This window comes from Diorhabda carinulata, chromosome 6 (genome assembly GCF_026250575.1).
Source record: "Diorhabda carinulata isolate Delta chromosome 6, icDioCari1.1, whole genome shotgun sequence".
Lineage (NCBI taxonomy): Eukaryota > Metazoa > Arthropoda > Insecta > Coleoptera > Chrysomelidae > Diorhabda > Diorhabda carinulata.
The window spans coordinates 5,395,639-5,404,648 of record NC_079465.1 but is presented as its reverse complement, the minus strand read 5'-3'; positions in this window follow the sequence as shown (position 1 = coordinate 5,404,648).

Here is a 9,010-nt window from a genome sequence, read left to right as displayed (position 1 = left end):
AGACTTTAGATCATCCTCTTATCATAATCATGCTAATTTATTTATGTTGAACACAGACCTAGTAACACAAGAGACCAAATTGTTCACATTTTTAGAGTTAGCTATCATTGATCCTTGCACTTCCTATGCTATAAAAACTGTTGTCAAAGTGTAGCCATTAATTATTACAAAATATTCATTCAATTTATTTTATTCCAAATTAGTTAATATTAAAATTAAACTCTCCATAATGAAAGTTAGTTTTATGAATTATTCGTATGAGATTTTTATAAGATAAAAAGGACAACTTCTAGTTCACAACTAGATAGGTAGTGGCTGGATATGCAATAATGAATGAATTTATTTCTTGCGGTGTTGCTTTCCACCATCTATAATTATTTTGTCAATCATTCAGCTATTTTGCTATATATTTGTGATTTTTCTTAAAATAAACTTCAATTATCAAACAATTATGGTTAGTGGTTGTGTAGTATGTAGTACAGTGGATTATTTATTTCCAGATTTAACTTTTCATTAGTAAGTGAGGTTATGTTTTATGTCAGGGGAACAAATTTGTTTATCGCCAGTGGCGGATCATTTTCTTTAGTACTATTATTGAAATATTTTATTACCTTACATTTCTAATTCTATTTAACTATTAGTACTAGTTTCTTGAATATTTTTGTTTACCATAAAAAATTATATGTAGTATGTATATTTTCTTTGATTCTTAATCAAGCAAGTATACTTGTGATTTTTTTAAATAAATCCCTTTTTAAACAAAATATCTAGATTACGCAATAGGATAATTTCCTTAGCTCAATCGAAATGATGAAAAAAAAACGAAAGTTTTCATGAAATAATTACAAAATGTTCCATGAAATAACAACAAAATGTTTTATTTAATTTATTAGTACACCACTGGCCGCATAAGAAGGTACACACTTTGCAGCGTTGCCAGAGCGCACCTTTAAGCTGCAAACCCCTTTGCATCTGCATCTGCATCTCTCTTCTAGATGCATTTTGTCAAGTTTTTGTCTGTGGTGTTGAACTATAAAAATTAAATTTGCTATTGCAAGTATACAAGGTGGGATATACATCATAGGGAATGAAAATATGTTTTTCTTGATTTCCATATTATTTAATTTATAGAAATTATTGTTTTTTCACAAGGCTTGTACGCACGGAGATCATCAAAATCGGCATGCTGAATTCATTTTGAAACCCTTGGTAAAAAGAATGGATTAAAAGTGAAACGCCTCTGTTTGGAGGTATAGTCCATTCTGGCGGCAGTTGACTTTATATCCATTTATAGAAGTAATCGTTCGGAAATTGGAAAAATATTCTTTATACGAAATCGGCGTAAACTTTATTCTGGAGTATACTTCAATTGCTTACTGCGAATGGGAGACATTAGACTAAGAAGTAGCGAGCAATAATCGAAATTGATTTTGATAAAACTTTTCAACAACAGTTTCGACATTTTTGAATCTGTAGAGATATTTATATTGTTAAAGTTTTAATAGAAATACGTTGTAAAAGTTGAATTTATAAATAATTGAGGGATTTTGAAGAGAGAATAAGTATTTTCCTTTGGGATAAATGCAGTGGATACAAGAAAGTTTGAAATAATGATTTTATATCAATACATGGTATATAAGAACTTAATGTGATACGGGGCAAGTAGAAAATGCCAAAATAAATCTCATAGAGGTCAAGTCTGTTCACAGAATATGATAAAAGTACTTCATTTTATTCAGTTTTGTTTTAAACCGTACATTGTATCGAGTTCAAACATATTCTTATTAATAAATCAATTGGAGAAATTTTATTTTTGGTAATAAGCTATTTACAGGTGGTCCTTACTTAATTTACTCTATTTGATAATAATAAAAGCTTCTCTTATTTTCTTGCCAAAGAAAATAAGCTTAAGAAAGAAAGCTTAATTTTACACACGATTTTAAATAAAATAGATTATCGTTTCTATCAAAATAAAGTTTTTTGTCAGCAGTCCAAGTTTTTTTAAATTTTTTTATGTAGTGATATTTGGCTAAATTTGTACTGTTTTCTCATTTATTTAAGAAGCTATTCTAATATTTCCTATAAAACTCTTTCAGTTTTTGTAATGTGTTTTTTACTTTATCGTTTTTTTATCTTCATTATACCGGGTGTCCGCTGGGAAGGTATTTTGTTTGCCGCCATTTTGGCAAACATTAGTGTTGACAGTTTATATTTGGCAGTCGTGAAGTAGAGACGTGGCAAATTTATTATAGAAAAATATTCGGTAAACCAAAGTGCTTTAATCGTTAAAACTAATCAATCATCGATTACTGTTACGTGAAATTTTTGGGAGAAAAAACGTCCCAACAAAACGCACTATTTATCGTGTAGTGAATGATTTTGAAGAAAGAGGGACTGTAGCTGATAGGCCCAAGTATGGACCACAACGTACTGCAAGATCGGCTGAAAACATTACTGCTGCTCAAGAAAGTGTTCAAAACAATCCATCAACCACAATTCGATGCTGTGCTCAGGAGCTTGGTTTTCAAAGTACAACTTTGGCTACAATAGTTTCTTCCAGAAGACCATTTACTCCGCCGTACAAATGCCAATAGGATGTTACAGCTCGCCCATGACAACCCCGATTTTTATGAAAAAATCATAATGAGTGATGCGGTACATTTTCATTTGAATTGATATGTGAATAAACAGAATAGTCGGTTCTGGGCAATAGAGTACGTGGCTGTAGCACAACGCCGACTGACGCCTGAATATCAACAATGGCGGAGTGTGTAGTGCGAGAGCTTCGCAGTCGCTACAGCGCATACCCGCTTTCTTCTGTCCGCTTAACGTCTGCACTGAGCGATAGGAGGTTGAAAACAAAAACCCTCGAACAATGAGCTGAATGAATGTCTCAGTTTCTCATTCCATTTGACCCACCATATCAAAGAGAAAACAGGTGAGCTGATATCAGTTCAATATGAAATAAATCAGATCATTTGCTAAAGGAAAGGTATGAATATATTTTGATAAAACAAAAAATTAATCATATACATTGAAAACGGTAGGTTCTTTCGAATTCGATGATCATAAATCTGTGTACGTAGACGATTCTGCTGATGGTTCCACTGCTTAATGATATTTAGTTAGAGAGAGAGAAATAGAGAGAAATGGTTTAATAATTTTCATCTTCTGTTGAGATTCTCCCTCATTAGTTACTCGTACTTAAAAAAATATTTCACTGTATCGAGAATTTGTTTATTCTACGAAATATTTCGTCGTGAACCTAACAAATCAATGCTTCCTTTGGGGACATTGGACAATTGTGGTTTGGTTGAAACACGCTTCAAATTAAAAGAGAAAATAAGTGCGATGCGTCGAAACAATTACAAAAGAATTTATTACGTCACGTATTTACGCCAGACTGATTCATTTCATTATGTTTGGTCGCGAACGTAACTCGCAACGCAGACATCGCAGCATCCTTGATAACAATGTTTATTAGATTAAAAAACCTAGTTATCCATGTTTTAGTAAAATATTTCGAATCTGTCATATTTTTTAGATTTATTATGTGCATTTCGTATTCCTCAGTAGCTGTTCAATAATTTTTGTGGGTTTACAAAAAAAATATATTTGTAATTTGGAAGCAATTTTGTTGTTTGAACTTCTAATTGATGCTTCTTGAGTAATAATCTGTCTTTATACGCATCCACGATTGCTATTATCTTTCTTTCTGTTTAAAGGAAAATGTTTTCTACGCACGATATTTTGCAGAAGTGCGAAACCAAGTCTGGCGAATAAAGTGGACGTTGCAGTTGTTTGTACTCAATCACTGAAAATCCGTTATCTTTATCAAAAGTTATATCTTCAGTAACCAGGTTTTATTCCGTAAAATTTTATATCCAATTGTTCCAAAAATATCATCTACGTTCATTTTTTCACCAATATAAAGGACAAATTTTTATTGTATCTATCCGAGGCTAGTACCACTCCTCGGGCTCTTGTTTATACCACAATCCAATCTACAATTCTATAAAAAAGCCCCGAATATATTTATAAAGTCACATGTTTTTGCTCTAATGATGAATGCTACACCCATTTTGTACAGATCCTTCTGATTCAACCAAAACATTGCTCACAATTCCTAATGAGAAGCCAACGAGTTCTACTGAATATCTCTTAACCATTGGACGATTTTGCCTTACAATATCCTGTATTACTGCTCCAATTTCTGCCTTTGATGGATTTTTTAGAAGCGCATCTACTTTAAAACTTGTATGATCATTTCTTATTGCAGCAATCCATATTTCTACTCTAAATGTGATTTTTTTCACACTATAATACAATCTTTGTGCTCTACACTTACCAAAAGTTAGAATTTCATTACTGCACAATATTCAAATTCAAAAGTTCTGTCACGCAACAACTTTGAATAACCCACTGAGGTATAGTTTTTTGATAAGAACAGTCCGAACATGCTATCGTTCAGTCTTTCAGAGGGTGCTTCTTCTCTGATCATTTTAACTAAACATTTTTATTTTTACCTGGAGAGCTACTGGAATAATATTTGCTATGGTTTTCCCTAATTTTTTGAAGCCATTGAAAATAAAGACCTGAAGGCGTTGTGGAAGCGATAATATAACTTACGCAAGGAATCCACGTCGCTAGAGAGTCCCTCTGATACTAGCGTTACATTGATGCTGGTATTCGTGTGTTCTTCGAAGTACAAGCTGGATGGTTGGTCGTGAAGATAGGCGAGGAATAGTCTAAGTGTTTTAAAGATTGTGGGATCCCTCAGCCTTGCCAATACATAGCGTCCATTTGCTAAATCCGAATCTTGCACTATAGGTGAAGTCATCGGATCCATATGTGAGCAATCATCTCTTTTCGCATTTTTTTCTCTAATTATATTAGACCTTTACATCTCCTGGGACTCACAAGCAGCTATAACCTCCCTGTCAGAACTTATTTAACTTATTTGACAGTTTCCTCGAGAAAAGCTAGATTCTTTGTTTAAATTGTCCATTTCTATATATTCACTGGTAGACGCAGTACTTGGTTCTCGTGGCGCTAGGTTTAAAGGTGAGTTGGCATTGTCTATTTTGGTACCAGGTGACCACATACTTATATCCTTGCTTCAAGTAAATTACAGTGCAAACTGTCCCTAGTTCTCAGCATTGGGAAGCATCGTATAAAGTCATTTGTTCTTAGTTTTTCTTTCGCGTAGTGGGCAAGCTGATTTTCTGTATATGGAGGCGGAATGTTGGACACTACCACTTAATTCCAATCCTCCTTTGTAGGGTTTGTATGAGGTGGGGATATGAGATAATTTCAGGAGATGAAGGAACAATTGTATTTTCGATTTTTGTATGGTCGGTCTGCGTTGATATTGTCTTTACTATTTATGTTCTATTGCTGATATTTGTCTTATTCTTGCCAGCAGATTTTTCCAGCATAAGTGTCATTTGCCTAATACTTTGTCTCAGATCAGCTATTTCTTTTGATAATATTGGTGAGTCGTGAATCTGGACTTGAATAGATCCATCTTGATTGTCCATGAAGCTAGTTCCTAAGTAAATATCTTGTTTCATTTCCCCTTACCAATTGGAATAGAGATTGTTATTCATTTTCGGACTTTTGGTTGTGGAAACTGTGTATATCGTCAATTTTCTTGTAAAAGATCTTCCATTTCGAGTCATATATTTCCGAGATGGTTGGAAATATGTTATTGTTCTTTTTTAAGCAGGAATCTAGAGCTTCGACATTTTCTAGAGGGATCTGAGATTTCTGTAACTGTAACAGTTACGAATGATCAATCCACTTGAAACTTCATAAAAATAATTTAAGAAAACTAAAAGTATGAACCCTATATCTTATTTAAAACACAGAACCTCTTTAAAAATCAGTAATTATTCAAAACCGAGGCGCCTTTTGGCATTGAAAATTTTTATAATCAGTAGAAAGGCGTAACCTTTAAACCAAATTAATATTTTGCTCCTGAAAATTCTGAAACCGCCAGTGACAAATAAAATAACTGGTGGAATCTAGAAAAGATATTTTGAAAATGATATTATTCTAAAGGAGGATTCGGCGAACATTAATATAGAATTCCAATAAACATGTCAATATAAAAATCCGTCTTACTGACTCGTGTCACTTGTTTTCACATAAATTCTTCTTCCCATTTCAGCTTGTGTGTCAATATTCAACAAAGAATCCTGTATTTTTATTTTCGCCTACATATCCGGCATCGATCCTCTCTGAAAATACTTTTTATGGTTTTTCAGCTTTAGAAAGCGAAATGAAGTCTGAGGAAACAAATAAAAATGTTCGTTATTAAAAAAAACTATTGAAATATGAGAATAATAAATATTCTAGTTGGGTTTATACGGCATAATCTTAGGATATTCTTAGTAGGTTATTTTCTAACTAATTCTGTTTTTAACTACTGTAAGAAAAACCATACGCCTGATATGTTTTCGCACGATAAAAGATTATCTGGTCGGTATTGGTTGAAGGCGTTATTAAATCGTCTTCTGGAAATCATTATTAGGCAGGCACAAAATCTTAATCCCGCTAGAGCTCAAAACTGGAATAGGTATATGGCCAAAGATTATTTAGACAAACTTAGAAAACTAAGAAAAGGATATATAACGTAGCTAAAAAGAGATGTAGGTTATCAATGCATCATCAATTAAGTATTCTGACCAAAATAGATACCAACTGAGTACACTTAACGCCTCCAGAGCACGGTGAGAATGTGATAGTGATGTCCTGCAGCAACGCTAGTGGAATAAAAATTTCCCCTGCCATTTTATCAAAAGCCAAAGGCTAAAGCCAGAGTGGTGCGATCATCTACCACCAGGATCCCTTACTATAATGACGCAAAAAGGAAGGATACGGTTGAAACCTTCGATAAATGGTAACACCTAGAGAAGTATTAATAGCTAGGAAAATGTCTTCTAAATATCGATGGTGCTTCATATCATTTAGTTAAATCTATTTCAGAGACAGCTGACACACTGATTTGCCTCCCGAGTACAACGAACTCCAGTCCATGGACAAAGCTGTTTTGGAAGCTTTTGAATGTTACTGGGATGCTTTTATACTGGACACGTCACAAAGAAAGAAGCATATCCAAACAGAGATACTTTCACCATAAAATATTGCATCTGGTTTTTCTGCTACGGGGATATACCCATTTGATCAGAATTACTACAGCTACAAAAAACTTTAGAACAAACAAGGTGTTTGATAATTAATAGCAGGAGATTAATTGAAACATTTAAAGATATTTCACCACAACTAGGGCCCTCAGGATCATGTCAGCTAAGAAACTACCAACAAGTTTTCAACGACAATATATTTCCAAAGCAAAACCACAAAAACAACAAAAACGAAAACCTAACGATCCTTATTAGAAAAAAGGTATTGCCTAGTGCCTAAATGTAGTATGACCATTTTTAACGAGCAAAGACGTGGAGAGGTTAGTGAAGCATTGTTGATTGTGAGTTGCGAGTACTTGTTCTTACTCCCCGGTTGAAGCAGACAAAACTTTGAGTTTATTTTTCATAAATATTTTCTTTATTAATAATAAAAAATGAAATCCATCTCTGTCCACAATTAGTTACAGACCATCACGGTTTTTTCAGCGTTCGAGAAGAAGTATAATAGTTGAAACGATTCAAAATGTGACATCGATGATTTAGCAGTCGGTTATTTTTCTAGAAATTGCATCCTTACTCCGATTTAGTGTTTTTCGCTTCACCTAACTTTCAAAATATCTGCCTCGTACCCTTTCAGAGCTATTGCTTTGAACCAGATACGGAAATCATTAAGACCCTTTTATGGTTAAAGTAACTTATGATGATGAATGGCGTGACGCCATTTTGATGCGGCTACGCCAACCGCAGATTCATTTCAATTTAAGTTTGCGGTTACTTTAAACTATTTGCTACTGTTTTCGTCCAGAAATTCTCATTAAATTAGATTTAAATGTAATTTTTTGTTAATTTAATCTTTTAACTGTTTTCTCATAAAAAAAATATTTCTGTTTTTATTTTTGATGGATAAACAGAAATTCCTTGATAAGAATTAAAATTGATATATCAAGATGTATTGCAGAAGGACTTTTTTGTGTTAAGGAATATTTTCCATTTATGTCACGAGTTTCTAAGAAATTCTTTAAGGTTAGAACGTTGATTAAGATCTTTATTACTTTTTATGTATATAGATATTTTATAAAATCTTTCCAATGAGTTTTTTTCATAATAAATAAGTTTTAGTTTCTGTTAGAACGTTTTATATGTGTGATGCAATACAGTAACATTATGAATATATAATCAAAACACCAGGAATTATATTTAGAAAGTGATTATCAGAAAAAAACTTGATGTCAAAGTTCCCACAACGGCTTTCACGCGATATTCAGCAAAAACTAGTTAGATCATCTTCCCCCTCTTTTAACCATTTTGTCCTACCACCAAAATTCCACTGCATCATATTGTATGCTTCTTTCTCTTTATATAAGTTGCAACTAATTAACTCGCTAAATTTTAATTTTAGAACATCTCCATTGAATTCGTCAGTTATTTCTCTGTTTGTTCTTATGCTATATTCATATCCACTAATGGGATTGTGGCAAAAGTAAACACCAAAGTGTACTAACTCTAAGCTTTCGGATGAATACATAAGTATTCGAAAGCTCGGAATATATTAGAGTTAGTACACTTTAATGTTCAATTTTGTCTCCGTAAATCTCCGTATACTTATTAATAAAAGTATGCAAATAAATATAGGACAAACAGAATTGTGAAAAGTTTTCATATAAAAATGTATTTTTGAAGCAACTTTGGCATAAACTTGTTGACGTGTTCCAAAAAAAATGTTGGACATATACCGCATCTGCAATTCGTTTGTACCTCTTTGGTTCATTGTTTATATTTTCTTTAGATTCACCCTTGCATTGCAGGCAGTTGTTCATCAATAGCCATATATCAATTATCAAAAAATCTTAATTCTCTTTTCT